We start from the raw sequence: 15,358 nt of genomic DNA, 5'->3' as shown, positions 1-15,358 counted from the left end.
CACCGGCTGCTCCAAGTCTAAATGAGCAGCCTTCACCCGGTCCACCGAGACGGTCTCCGCCTTGCCACCCATGTCGACCACCAGGTGCTTGTCCCCCTGCTCCAAAACCGAGAAAGGCCCATCGTAAGGGGGCTGTAGAGGGCCCCTGTGCGCGTCGTGGCGGATGAAAACGTGCCCAGCCAAGCGTAGCTCTGCTGGCACCTGAGACCCCGGCGCGCCGTGCTGAAAAGTCGGAACCGGAACGAAAGCCTCCGCCGCATCTTGCAGGAAAACCCGTTGAGCCTTAGGAGACCAAGGAACTGCTGCCTTGGGTAGGAATTCCCCTGGGACTCTCAGGGGTTGACCGTAAACCATCTCCACCGTGGAGCACTGCAGATCCTCCTTAGGCGAGGTCCTCAGGCGAGGTCCTCAGGCCCAACATCACCCAGGGCAGCTTGTTGACCCAGTTACCGTCCGTAAGGCCGGCCTTGAGCGCCGCCTTCATAGAGCAATGGAAGCGCTCACAGAGGCGGTTAGCCTGGGGGTGGTAAGCGGTAGTCCTGTGCAGTTTGACCCCCAAACTGTCTGCAACCAAGTCCCAGAGCCCTGAAGTGAACTGTGAGCCCCTGTCCGAGGAAATGTCTGACGGGGTGCCAAAATGACACACCCACGTCGCAATAAAAGCCCTAGCCAAGTCAGCGGCTGAAGTCGACACAAGAGGAACCGCCTCCGGCCAACGGGTCGTCCTATCCACCATGGTGAGGAGGTAGGAAAAACCCTGAGAGGACGGCAACGGACCTACCAGGTCGATGTTAACATGATCAAATCTCCTCTCTGGCACTAGGAACCGCTCCAAAGGGGCCTTCGTGTGGCGGTGCACCTTAGCGCGTTGGCAAGCCACGCACCCCCCGGCCCAAGCTCTTACATCCTTTTTCAGCCCACGCCAGACAAACTTCGCGGCCACCAAGCGCACCGAAGGTTTAACGCCAGGGTGAGACAAGCCGTGCACCGCCTCGAAAACAGGACGCCTCCAGTTGGCGGGGACGACCGGTTGTGACAGGCCCGTAGAGACGTCGCACAGAAGGGTGATGCCCGCGTCGTCGAACACCACGTCTTCCAGGCGCAGCCCAGCGCTCTCCGCCTTCAGACTCTGGACGCCGGAGTCGGTGACCTGGTCCGCCGCCATACGAGCATAATCCAGGCCCAGCTGGACGGCTCCAAGTTCGACTTGCCAGCCACGTGTTTAATGTCTGTGGTAAACTCCGAAATGTAGGAGAGCTGCCGCTGCTGACGTGCCGACCAAGGCTCCGCCACCTTTGATATGGCGAAGGTGAGCGGTTTGTGGTCTACAAACGCCGTGAACTCACGGCCTTCCAACAGAAAACGGAAGTGCCGCACAGCCAAATAAAGACCCAGGAGCTCCCGGTCAAAAGCGCTGTATTTGCGTTCCCTCGGCGTCCGCTGCCTGCTGAAAAAGGCGAGCGGCTGCCAAGGTCCGTCCAGCCACTGTTCGTGCACCGCGCCGGCTGCGTAGTCCGAAGCATCCGTAGTGATGGAGATGGGAGCCGTGGATGAAGGGTGTGCCAGCAAAGCCGCTTGAGACAGCGCGGTTTTAACTTCAGTGAAAGCGACTTCCGCCTCTGCTGTCCAGTCGATCGCCTGAACGGGGGTCTTGCCTTTCAGAGCCTCATACAATGGCCGCATGATGTGGGCGGCCCGGGGGATGAAACGGTGGTAGAAAGTCATCATCCCTAGGAACTCACGCAGCGACCGGGCTATAAGCGGGCGAGGAAAAGCCGCAACAGCCTCCACCTTCGCCGGCAGGGGTGTTGCACCGTCCTTGGTGACGCGTTGCCCGAGGAAGTTAATGTCAGACACCCCGAACAGGCACTTTGCAGGATTGATGATCAATCCATGTTCGCTGAGCCGCGTGAAAAGAGCCCGGAGGTGAGACAGGTGCTCCTCCACTGAAACGCTGGCGACGAGGATGTCGTCCAGGTACACGAACACGAACGGCAGGTCCCGCAGCACCGAATCCATCAGGCGCTGGAACGTCTGGGGGGCATTCTTGAGCCCAAAAGGCATCCGCAGGAACTCAAAGAGCCCAAAAGGCGTTATTACTGCCGTTTTGGAAATGTCCAGGGGGTGCATGGGCACCTGGTGGTATCCACGCACCAGGTCCACCTTGGAGAAAACCTTCGTGCCGGCCAGATGAGCTGAAAAGTCCTGTATGTGCGGCACCGGGTAGCGGTCAGGTGTAGTGGCATCGTTGAGTCGGCGGTAATCCCTGCACGGGCGGAAACCGCCGTTCGGCTTGGGCACGACGTGCAGAGGAGAGGCCCAAGGGCTGTTGGAGCGGCGGACGATGCCCAGGCGTTCCATGGTTGCGAATTCCGCCCTCGCTACGGCTAGCTTAGAAGGGTTCAACCGTCGGGCCCTGGCGTAGACTGGAGGCCCCTCGGTGGTGACGTGGTGCTCCACGCCATGTTTGGTGGTGAGCGCGGAGAAAGTGGGCAGCGACAGATCAGGAAACTCGGCCAAAAGTCTGAGAAAAATTTCCTCCCCCGACAGCGAGCCCGACAGCCCGTCGTACGCTGCGCTGCCGAGTGTGCACACGAGAGAAGAAAACGTTAAGGCATCCACTAAACGTTTATTTTTAATGTCCACCAACAGCCCATGAGCACTCAAAAAGTCCGCCCCAAGAAGAGGAAAATAAATGTCCGCTGTTACAAACTCCCAGCTGAAACGCTGTCCGCCGATGCACAAACACATAAGCCTTAATCCGTACATGCGAATGGGCCTGCCTTTAGCCGTTCTTAGCCGTTGGCGTGCCCGCCTCGAGTGATGTCTTCTCTCGACGCGGGAGCCACACTCCGCTGCGCACCCGTGTCGCACAGAAACAGGTTCCCTGAAACACTGTCTTTGACGAAAAGGAGCCTGCCCGTGCCGCCGACACTCAGAGCCACTAATGAGCGTCGGCACCCCCGTTTCCCGGAGGCTTGTAGCTGCATGGAGCGATGCAACTCTTTGCCATCGTCCCGAAACGTGCATGGTAGAAGCACTCACCGGTATCCCTTCGCCGACTCGGCGCCGATGTTCAAAAAATTTTCGGAAACTATTTCGAAAAATGCAGGGTCACCAGTGTAGTGCCGGTAAGAAGGAGTCGGAGGCGGAGTATTTAAGATGGAATTCCACCCTTTATTTTCCATTAAGCAATAGTGATATCAGACATGTACTCAGTGATGAGAGTCAAGTTAGAGTGCCTTGCCAGCTCTAGCTTGGCAACCTAAATCTACGGTGTTACACTAAACAAGGTCCGTGTAGGAACTGTGACCCAAAAGTGAATTATGGTTAACTAGAGTCACCACAATACAAAAGTATTCAATAATTCCCTTCCCACACTTCTACTGTTTATATTTGAGTTTTTTTTATCATCAATAACCCCTCTGCTGTTCAGTAAAGTGCTTCCAGTTCATGTTCACATAAATGGTCAAATGATTCAAATGAACGGTTCGAATTCACTGATAGGTTTAAAAATGTTGTGCAATTAAAACTTTATTTTTCTGTCAATTTATTTAGGATCTGTAAACAGTACCAGCTACTTTGCATCGTCACCTTGTTTAAAAAAGATACAGCTATTTGGTTTGTTTTAACCGTGGTGTAATTGCTATTTGTTTTTACTTATTGTGTTTTTTATTATTAATAACGTGTGCCTACTTTGATATATTTAATAAACATCTGCACTATACTTCTGCTGTTGTAATTCCGTAAATGTCCCATAAGCAAGTGTACTGTATAAATCAGGGGAAACATCATCGTTGTTTAACAGTTTCCTCCGTCCGTAGTTCCCAAATCCCCATACCTCGTTAGCTTACAGAAATGTTTTAATAAATGAATGTAAGTGAACATAAATGTAGAAATACATTAAAGATATATAATAATGTGTGTCCTGTTTGTTCTCAATCTATACTTATTTATTTTTTACATCATTTTCTTTTTAGTTAAAGTATTTATTTATTTATTACTGTATTATTTTTATTTCTGTATCTATTTCCAGTTATTTATATTAGTGTTCCTGTATTTATTCAAACATGTATTTATTTATTCTTACCTATGTCATGTTCTGTCCTCCATAGATTGCAAGGAGGCTAGATGGAATAAAACCAATTTGAGCCAAGACTAAATACACTTGAGTGATGAACCCTGGCCCCCCACATCAAGAACCAATACTCAGACCTCTGGGCGACCTTCAGGGTCATAAATGTGCAAAACAATGTCTCTGCCCGACCCTGCTCAGCTTCTGAGATATACGAGATCGGGCAAGACTTTATATATATCTCATTATCGAAAATACTTCATTACATTCCATGTATACAAACCAAATACGTATTTTTATAGCATTATGTTGCGAATAAGCACCACTAAAACAGAATGGAACAAAACAAATGCATTGATAAAAGACTATAACAAATAGAAAAAGTTAAATTGTGAAAGGTATGGTTTCAGAGAAATTCCGTGAACAAGAATAAAAGACAAATGCAAAGATCCTACGAGAAATTATGACAAAACAAATAAAAACTTAATTTAAACTATGATACAGAAATAATAAGAACACAGACTTAGTACAACTGATTAATTGTGTTCAGGAATAAACAAATACAACACAAAAAAACAGATTGTACTAACAGAATAAGTGACACAATAGACTTTGTAGATCAGAAATAAAAGTACACAAGAAAAACTTAGCAGTACTTTTACTCCTAATACCTAATACAACGAAACATTAGAAATGATTTGTTTATCTCAAGGGGTAAATGGATGTCTACCAATCTGAAGAACAATGTTCCATTCCTATGTAAAGTGTGTTTAAACTACCATACTATAACGAGCGGAAAAACCCCGTTTTTACTTAGAACGTGTTGAAATAGTGGCGTATTTTGGCACAACGAGCTTCAACCTTATTTCTATCAGAACAAACCAATATGCAGCGTCCTTATTCAAAACTCCCCTGTTATACTGGATAGTGCCACCAAAACCACTTCATTCAACGACTGCAGCACTGGGAATACCGAGGTGTCCCATCTAAGTATTGGTATGGTAGGGTATGGTCGTAAGCATAAAGTGAGCATGGGAACATACCATCTATAGCAGGTAAAACACTGGAAATGTGTGTTTCTGGATCCATCATTGTTGGGTCAAAGGCTTTGTATGAAAATAAACCAAAAAAACTAAAGCAGAGTATCAGCTGCCAATTCCCCTTTTAGCCGTAACCCTAACGCTAATTTAGGTAAAAACCCCACCCGGTAAAAATTTGACTGCAATCTGTCCGGATGGTGTGTCTCAAGGGGTTAATGGATTCTAAAGGCCGGGGACACACCAAGCCGATTATCGGCGTCGTTGGGCGTCAGGCCGACGATGAGCGTCGACACGCCCTACTCAGATTGGTGTGTCCCGCACCGTCGTGTCTTTTCAGCCGTGCCGACACCTTTTCGGCCGAAAACCGGCAGTCGGCCAAAGGCTGTCGGCAAAAGAAATCACTCTGATTGGCTGTTCAGCTTAGCGAATCAGCGAATGAGAGGCGAAACGGAAGTGAGCTACCCAAACAAACTATTAAGATTTCATTTCCCTCCAGCTCTCCTCACAGGTTGGGGAAAGCCCCGTGAGCTTCTCGCTGTAGAGTGATAATGGAACACGCTATTTGTTTATATCACGCAGTCTGTTCTTCTTCTCTCGGTTATAACGCAGTCTGTCTTCCGGTTGTTGCGTCTTTTGAATGACGAATACACACTACCGCCGCCTGCTGGTGAGGAGAGTTATTGCCACTAACGCATGCGCAGTTCGTACGTGCTTCTTGGCCGTCTGAAGTCTTTGCGGTGTGTTCCAGTGCGACACATGGCCAAGACGAGGAGACGAGAGGAGACACAACAGTCGGGGGTCCGTCTGTGTCAGTTCTTTGGTGTCAGCTTGGTGTGTCCGGGCCTTACGAGTCAGAAATTTGACAATCCCCAGCATGACAAAGCGAACTTTGGTGTGAGGCAATAGGAACGGAAATGTGGGTGAGATGGTGGAGATAACACACGTTGGAAGGGCGGTCGAGAGGATGTTACACCAGAAATGAGAGTGAGATACCTGTACTCATCTCAGAGGTACATATTGTACTTTTTACTGGACTACACTTATCTGACAGCTGCGGTTACTCTACAAATGAAAAACCAGATCACCAAAGAGCAGTGAAGAGATCACTTTGTGTTGTTTTAATGAACGTATTTATTCAAGCTGTGTCCAGGAAGCAGAACTCTACACAACAGAGGCTGCAAAGAGTCCAATCGGACATTATTCTGCAAAATTGCAAAAAAGTAATGACTTCCTGTTTTGATCAAACGCACTGCAGGTTAGAGTACCAGAAAACTCTGTTAAAGATCCCTTCCCAATAATTCTATTCACAAAAGCATTTGATCCTGTGAACGCAGCACAGACTGAGACTCAGTCTAACCAGTCTGACTGCTAACTGTAAAAAGTGAGGTGAGGACACACACACACACACACTCTCTCTCTCTCTCACATACACACACACACACACACACACACACACACACACACACACACACACACACACACACACACACACACACACACACACACACAAACACACACACACACACACACACACACACACACACACACACACACACACACACACACACAGACACAGGAAAGATTTCCCTGTGAGGAGGAAGAGGAGTTCAGGCTGATGGGGGTCAGTCTGTCAGGAGGGCTACTGATGTGGAGGGGAAGGCAATTGGAGTGCACTAGGACCCAGCAGCCATCAGAGAGCTCACCTGGGCCTTTGCTCCTGAAACACCTGAGAGACTCTGGCTGCGTTTCATTGGTCGATCAACACGCCCTCCTGGCCCCCCCTCAGGAACTCTGATCTAAAGTCTAAACAGTGAAACTCAAACGTCTTAATGCAGTATTCTCACCTTGTTACATGTGTCCTGATAATGAAGAAGTGTACTTGTACTAGACTGTAAAGTTACAACATGTACTTACAGCCAATATCTGTATCTGATGGCATTAGAATATATTATATAAACTGTCATTCAACGGGAACTGTTTCACTACTTTTGCTGACAGACTTTTAACATATTTCTAAGTTTTCTGTTTTCACAGAGCACATTAAGGTTTTAGTTTCTGATGAAACTGTGAGGGACTCTTTCTCTGTTGTTGTCTTCTCTTCAGGTGTTCTGTGTTAAACACCAGCTGAGCAGGACGGAAGCCATTTTGTTTCTTAGTCTTCACTTTAAAAAAAAATAACTCAAGTCCAAACACGTCAACAAACGAAAAGAAAAGGTGTGTTCAATTCAGTCAGGAAGCTCAAATATGGGCCAAAAATAAAAGCTAAAGGTGTTGGAGGAGGAGGAGGAGGAGGAGGAGGAGGAGGAGGAGGAGGAGGAGAAGGAGGACCTCCAGTGGTCACTCTGAGGAACTGCAGCTGGTTTCTGGTTTCTCACAGAGGAGGACGAAGGACTCAGATCTTTAGTTTCAGAAACATTAGTGAAACCACAGAGTGATAATAATCTGTTTCAGGTCCTCTATTCAACACTTCACTAAAGTACAAGTTTAAACATCAAAATATACTTAAAGTGCAAAAGTACTCATTCTGCACCAGTTCATGATAATATGTTTCACATTATTTAATAATAATAAGTCTGTTCACTTTAATGTAACAGCTGGTAAAGGAGGAGCTTTTTCTTTTTTAAATAAAGGTCATATACAGTACATTGTGCCTCGTGAATTCCACCAAGGAATCATATTTGAATATATAGTTAAGGCAGGACAATTTGGTGATTATATTTAGTGTTATTAATCTAGATCTGAAACGTTTACACAACATGTTCTTAACGTAAGTTATCACTTAAATGTACTGCAGAAAAAGTAGAATACTTGCTTCTAAGATGTAGAATGGTAGAAGAATAAAGTAGCAGGTAATGAAGTGAACTAAAGTAACTAAAAGCTGAACTGAAGTACAACACCTGAGTCAAGGTGCAGCAGTGAAATCCTGCATCAGCTCCATCTGGTGGAGCTTCCTCTGCTCTGATTGGTCCTCACAGACTCTTCTCTGTCCAATCACAAACTACTAGTGTGTTCCTTTATTAAAGGACCTAAAATAATACAGAACATCAATTTATTGTTCGTTTAAAAAAAAAAAAACATTTATTTTCTTCATCTTTATTTTTTACCCTCCAAATCTTCTGCTCTGAACTCCAAACACAGTTTCCTGTTGGCTGTTTAAAATGTATGAACCTCTGAAACAGAGGAAGATTTTAAGGCTTTCTGAGCTCTTCAGAGTCCGTCCAATAGAAGTGATCTGCACAGAAAGGCCAAGAATAATCCACATGAAGGATATTCCTGAAGTCTTCAAACCGTCCTGAAGACCACAGAGCAATGAGAGCAGTGTTGGGAAAGTTCACTTTCTACATGAACTAGTTCAGTTCACAGTTCACACATTTTAAAATGAACTAGTTCAGTTCATAGTTCATAATTCAAAATGTTGAACTAAAGTTCATGGTTTCAAAAATGAACTAATTTATAGTTTATAGTTATTTTTTCAATACGTTGCTGCGAGCTATTATTTGTCAAAATGATTGCCATAACCCATATAGAACCACAGACAGCAATCAGAATACTGGCATTTCCATAAAGCTTTGCTGCCGCCCATTCAGTCCACACTAGTAGCAGCTGCAGCTTTCATCTCTACATTATATTTTCAAAAACATGAGGAAAAACATGCTTCTTGAATGGTCTTTATTAAGTATAATAATCTAAATATACTTAAAGTACCAAAAGTGAAAGTAGTCATTGTGCAAACATATAACATATAAACATGTGCCGACATAACTCTGTACTAACACAACACGAGGTAGGAACCAGGCTGAGGTATGAAACTAAGGTCGTACCTCAAAGTTCAATACTCAAAGTGCAAAACATTTAAACATTAATTCTCTTTTCATTAAGTCAGTCGCATTCTTTTTTTTCCCTGACTTGTTTGCCCAAAGAACAAAAAGTTCTATAACTTGGGTCATAACTTGGGTGCAATATTCAGCCCAAATGAATGAGGCAAAAAAGGTAAAAAAAAATAGGTAAAAAAACCCCAATAACTTAAAGAGTCAGTCAGAGTCCAAGGCCCATGGACAGTACTGCTATTACTTTCTGTCCAGTGTGAGTGAAAATACTGAGTGAAGATCTGTCACCACTGGTTACAGTTCAAATAAATAACTAAAATAACTAAATCACATATAATAATTTGTGAAAATAAAGAAAAGAGTCCAAAAGTGTGCAGGGGCAAGGAGATTGTTACTTTCTGTCCATCCTGAAAAGGCCTTATCTGAATGAAGATCCTCTGTCACTGGTCAAAGTGGTCTGGTCTCTCCCTGGTGGATCTGCTGTTTCGGTCACAGTGGTCTGGTCTCTCCCTGGTGGATCTGCTGTTTCGGTCACAGTGGTCTGGTCACTCCCTGGTGGATCTGCTGTTTCGGTCACAGTGGTCTGGTCTCTCCTTGGTGGATCTGCTGTTTCGGTCACAGTGGTCTGGTCTCTCCCTGGTGGATCTGCTGTTTCGGTCACAGTGGTCTGGTCACTCCCTGGTGGATCTGCTGTTTCGGTCACAGTGGTCTGGTCACTCCCTGGTGGATCTGCTGTTTCGGTCACAGTGGTCTGGTCTCTCCCTGGTGGATCTTCTGTTTCGGTCAAAGTGGTCTGGTCACTCCCTGGTGGATCTGCTGTTTCGGTCACAGTGGTCTGGTCTCTCCCTGGTGGATCTTCTGTTTCGGTCAAAGTGGTCTGGTCTCTCCCTGGTGGATCTGTTGTTTCGGTCACAGTGGTCTGGTCTCTCCCTGGTGGATCTGCTGTTTCGGTCACAGTGGTCTGGTCACTCCCTGGTGGATCTGCTGTTTCGGTCACAGTGGTCTGGTCTCTCCCTGGTGGATCTTCTGTTTCGGTCAAAGTGGTCTGGTCACTCCCTGGTGGATCTGCTGTTTCGGTCACAGTGGTCTGGTCTCTCCCTGGTGGATCTTCTGTTTCGGTCAAAGTGGTCTGGTCACTCCCTGGTGGATCTGCTGTTTTGGTCACAGTGGTCTGCTAACTCCCTGGTGGATCTTCTGTTTCGGTCAAAGTGGTCTGGTCACTCCCTGGTGGATCTGCTGTTTTGGTCACAGTGGTCTGGTCAATCCTGGTGGATCTGCTGTTTCGGTCACAGTGGTCTGGTCTCTCCCTGGTGGATCTGCTGTTTCGGTCACAGTGGTCTGGTCTCTCCCTGGTGGATCTTCTGTTTCGGTCAAAGTGGTCTGGTCACTCCCTGGTGGATCTGCTGTTTCGGTCACAGTGGTCTGGTCTCTCCCTGGTGGATCTGCTGTTTCGGTCAAAGTGGTCTGGTCACTCCCTGGTGGATCTGCTGTTTCGGTCACAGTGGTCTGGTCACTCCCTGGTGGATCTGCTGTTTCGGTCACAGTGTTCTGGTCACTCCCTGGTGGATCTGCTGCTTCGGTCACAGTGGTCTGGTCACTCCCTGGTGGATCTGCTGTTTCGGTCGCAGTGGTCTGGTCACTCCCTGGTGGATCTGCTGCTTCGGTCACAGTGGTCTGGTCTCTCCCTGGTGGATCTGCTGTTTCGGTCACAGTGGTCTGGTCTCTCCCTGGTGGATCTGCTGTTTCGGTCACAGTGGTCTGGTCACTCCCTGGTGGATCTGCTGTTTCGGTCACAGTGGTCTGGTCACTCCCTGGTGGATCTGCTGTTTCGCTCACAGTGGTCTGGTCTCTCCCTGGTGGATCTGCTGTTTCGGTCAAAGTGGTCTGGTCTCTCCCTGGTGGATCTGCTGTTTCTTGCTTCCTGTAAAAACAAAAACAAGATATGCTCTGACTGTTATTTTCATGCAGCTCACCTCTGCACACCAATATACTCATCTCCATTAGCAATACATTGTACTTCTATAGCCCAAAAAACAGGTCACAACAATAATATATCTACCTTCAAATATTTTTGTTGGCATTCAAGATCAGCTGCTTCTCAAAGTTGTCATCTCCCAGCCGGTTTCTCCTGGGCCGGAATGAGATGCAAGAAGAAGAAGAAAGAAGAAGAAGAGAAGGCATTTTAACATCATGATTATTGTGGCAAACATTGTAACAGTAATCTGTATTAAAGGAATTGTGTACTGAGGCAAATGGCAATTACTGAAATAATTAGATGAGGAATATAATCACAGCTCATCGCTACCTGAATATTTGACCACCGATGCTGAAGAGCCTCTCTACCGGAGCGCTTGAGGGCAGTGCTGTGTTTTATGAACAGCCTTTTGAGTTTTGGAAACTGCATGTACTCATCAAACCCATCTGTGGTTGGGGCATCCAAATACGTGTCCACTTCAGATTTTTGAGGAACCTGAGGGTTTCTGTTAAATCTGAAGAATGAAGCTGCAGGATCTTTCTTGTTACTTTCGCCACTGGACTGGGTTTGACCTGAGTCTCTTGCATCCGAGTCATCAGAGTTGCTTTGCAATTCTCTTTTCAGCATCAATCTGTACTGCACATGTTTCTCCTCATCTTGGACCCAGTCAAGCTTGAATCTTGGCACCAGTATAGCGGACAGTATGTGCTCCCTCTTCTCCAGAAGACCTGCCAGCCTTGTGCTCAGTGACTGCAAGATGCTCTTTATGAGGGGACGGCATGTAATGAGACCCTCTGCAGCAGTGGGTTTTGTGCTCTCATCCAACAGGTCATTCATATGACATTGCAGTTGCACAATGGTTGGAGCCAGGTACCCAAGAAAGATGTTCTTCTCTGCTTGGAGGATGTTTAGTGCAAGTGCCAAAGGCCTCATCACATCCACAAACTTGTGTATGAAGTTGACTTCATCTGGTGAGAATCGACGAAAGCCAAACTCATCACTCACATCGTGCAGGAGCAGCTTGTCATGTAGGGGAGTGGCATCATTTGCAGAGGTGACCTCATCCACATTCATTTCTGCCTTGGTAGTTAGTGTTGCAATGCGAGACAGTCGCTCCATGAAAAAGAAATACAGAGTTCCATCTTGTGTCATTTGGCGCAACAAAGCTAATCCCAAGCTTTTCCTCCACAGTATCAGAAGCCTTTGAACTCCGCTTAACCTTGTTCCACAGAGCAGATGCTTTTGCAAAAACAGCCCTCGACATTGCTTTGTAGCATTTTTCAGTTCTGTATCTTTGGCCACTAGATTCAAGGTGTGAGCCATGCACCTTCTGTGAGGGGGGAGAGAGGGATGATCCAAATCTGACAGAGGTTCAGGCTCCATCTGGTCATCTTCATCTGAGCTCTCACTGGCGGCAGCAAAGGCTGAATCTGGTTCATTGGCATCTTTACTTTCAGTTTCATCAAAGTTGACCACTGCATTGAAAAAAAAGGCCGTTGGATTAACATGATTTTAATATGGAAACCGGTTGCACACATTAAAAACATGTGTACTCAAAACTATTCCATTATGTTAAAGACACACAACTATGTTATGTCAAAGAAACATGAAATTGTTATGTTCATTTGAATATTTCCTTTAATACAGGTATATTCATTTACCCTATGTTTAACCAACATTACTTTTTATGTTCATTATAGGCTTTTAATATACTCAGTATATTTCATTTGTACCTGTTGAAGCAACATGAATGTTTTGTTTAAACTCCATGCTATAGTTTTCTGTTTAATCTACCTAGTGCTCAAGGGGTACATAAGATTATTTATTTCATGTGAATAGAGGCATGTCGTACATTCTTCTACAGGATCCATCCTAATCTCTTATATCTACAGCATTTATCATAACATTTTAAAACAAATAGTCAATAAAGACAAACACATTTCTTTGAACAACATTCATGTATTTTTCTCAAAAAATAAAACAATATTAACAACCACCACACATCCAGATGAGCTTTTGGTTTTTCCATCATGCAGCCCCAGGAGAATTAACACATACATTGAAAATAAAGAAATAGAAGAAATAGAAAAAGTTTGTGATGCATGTACATATACATTATTGTGTTAGAACACAGCAAGCAGGAAACTATTCTCCCGACCAAAAGAAAGGTTTATTGGGCCAAATGGCAAAGAAAGGCTTATTTGTGTAACTCATTCATAGTAAACAATTAACAGAAAATGTCAACGCCTAGCCGAAAAAAGGAAATGTTCTTGCAAATCCATGATTTAAATAGTACCCTGCTAATATGAAAGGGCACTTTAATACAAAAAAGCAATGGCATTGCTTTGGAAGAATACATGACAGTATAATAATGGCCTGGTTTCTCACCACATATGCACTAAAGAAAGTATTACAAATAAAAACAAGAACTGACATTTTGAAGTAGTGCAATTAGTACATTCTGAAACACATGACAAGTGGTACATTTTGAAAACACATGACCCCAAGAAAAACCCACATTTCTGAAACATGCAAATCAATACAGCAAAAAGCATGAGCAAAGGAAGTGCAAGACAGTTGTATCGATGAAAGTCCAGGATGAATGCTGTAAAAGTGCACAATGGTCCATGGCAACAGCTCACTCAAACAGTTTGTTTTTAAACGCTTGGGCTTTCTTGGAGAGCATGTTGCCGTCTAGCTCCATTAACATTTGCTGGAGCACTTTGAACGTGCACTTCAGTTTAGGGGGGTAGTTCAGGTTCATTGCACACATTAGTCCAAACAGCATGGTAGCAGCAAATGCAATGTTGTCCACATCAGTTAGTAGCTGATGGCCTTCCAGGACAATCTGTCCTCTGGTCTCATCTGTCCTCTGGTCTCATCTGTCCTGTGGTCTCATCTGTCCTCTGGTCTCATCTGTCCTCTGGTCTCATCTGTCCTGTGGTCTCATCTGTCCTCTCCTCTCATGGTGGAATTGTGTTTGACAACATAAAGTCCCACCGTAATCCCCTGAATGGACCGCAGAATGACGTCTTCATCTTCTGCCTGCAGAGCGCACAGTCACAAAAGGAAAAGAGTGAGATCTAACAAATCAATACATATATATTAGGGCTGCAACTAACGATTATTTTGGTAGTCGACTAATCGGTCGATTATTTTTTCGATTAGTCGACTAATCTAACGATTATTTCTGTCACACCCTCCATCTCTGCTTCCTGTGGGCACGGCTCCTTTTCCGGGCTCCAGTGCATGTTCTACCTCAAGTCTGCACACCTGTGAATGTCACCCTGTTGTCCAGTCCCAGGATCAATTCAATCGCATTTTATTCTTGTCATTTCGCAGACCCTTGTTAATTATTATTTTAAGTTTGGAATTAATTACAGCGTCCATAAAGCTCTAGTGTGCTCTACTACGCTGTAAGCTTGGCGCTGTTTAGCAGCTCGTTGGTGGACACGCAGCCTCAACATAACTGAAATAGCGTTTGCTTAGCAAGCATTAACCATGAGACGTTCTGTTTTCCAACATGTAAGCTAACGTAAACATGACTATGGCTAACTTGCTCAAACTTACCCATGATCCAAAGTAGCAGTCCTCACGGTTCCAGGGTGCTTGCGTTTTAAATGCTCGTGCATCACTGTAGTGCTGCCGTGGAATGCCAATTCCCCTTTACAAATTCTGCATTTCACTGACTTCTTTGGCTTGTCGTCTGTGAAATACTCCCACACTTTCGAAACTCTCGGTCTCGCTTTTTTGAGCTCTTCATCACCCTCATTCTCTCTCCTTTCCGCCATCGTTCGTATTCTTTCTTCTTTGTTGTTAGTACAGAATGCAGTCATGGCAGACAATGGAGAGTATACTGCCCCCAGCACTTCCTGTAGTGCATTGCAGTTACAAATGAACATTTGCGCAGTTTTTAATTAACGTTACCGGCTCTCTGATTGTTTTTATACGACGCGTCGACACTAAAATTCCGCGTCGACGAATTTTTATGATCGACGTCGTCGATTATGTCGACTAATCGTTGCAGCCCTAATATATATACCCATTACTAAGTCCCTGTGTCTAACAAGTACATTTGGTCAGATTTCAGTACTTTTAAGCCTCCTTGTTATCTGATATACTCCTGTCTGACCTGATAAAGAATGTTTCATTTCCTGTATCCGTTTTAAATTAAAAGGCCTCTAGCTTTTCAGTGTAGTCTGGCTATTAAACCAAAAACAGGGATGTTCACTTACTTTAGGCTGTATACTATGTGGTGTTTCAATAAATACATATTTTAAAGCCAAATAAAAAAATCAAAAGGTCAAATATTACTTCTACTGACCACAAACTCTCTCATTGAGGTGCACACACAGAGGTACACACACAGAGGTACACACACAGAGGTACACACACAGAGGTACACACACAGAGGTACACACACAGAGGTACACACACAGAG

The 15,358-nt window shown here is 45.2% G+C and overlaps 1 protein-coding gene across 1 annotated transcript in view; it reads left to right on the top strand.

Moving 5' to 3' along the window:
- The window catches only part of LOC307044213 (uncharacterized protein), a 305,770-nt gene that overhangs the window by 15,623 nt on the left and 274,789 nt on the right, over positions 1 to 15,358 (top strand). The window lies entirely within an intron of this gene.

This window comes from Notothenia rossii (assembly GCF_949606895.1).
Source record: "Notothenia rossii genome assembly, chromosome: 6".
Taxonomy (NCBI): domain Eukaryota; kingdom Metazoa; phylum Chordata; class Actinopteri; order Perciformes; family Nototheniidae; genus Notothenia; species Notothenia rossii.
Note: the sequence above shows the minus strand (reverse complement) of the source record. Positions and strands in the feature narration are given on the sequence as shown.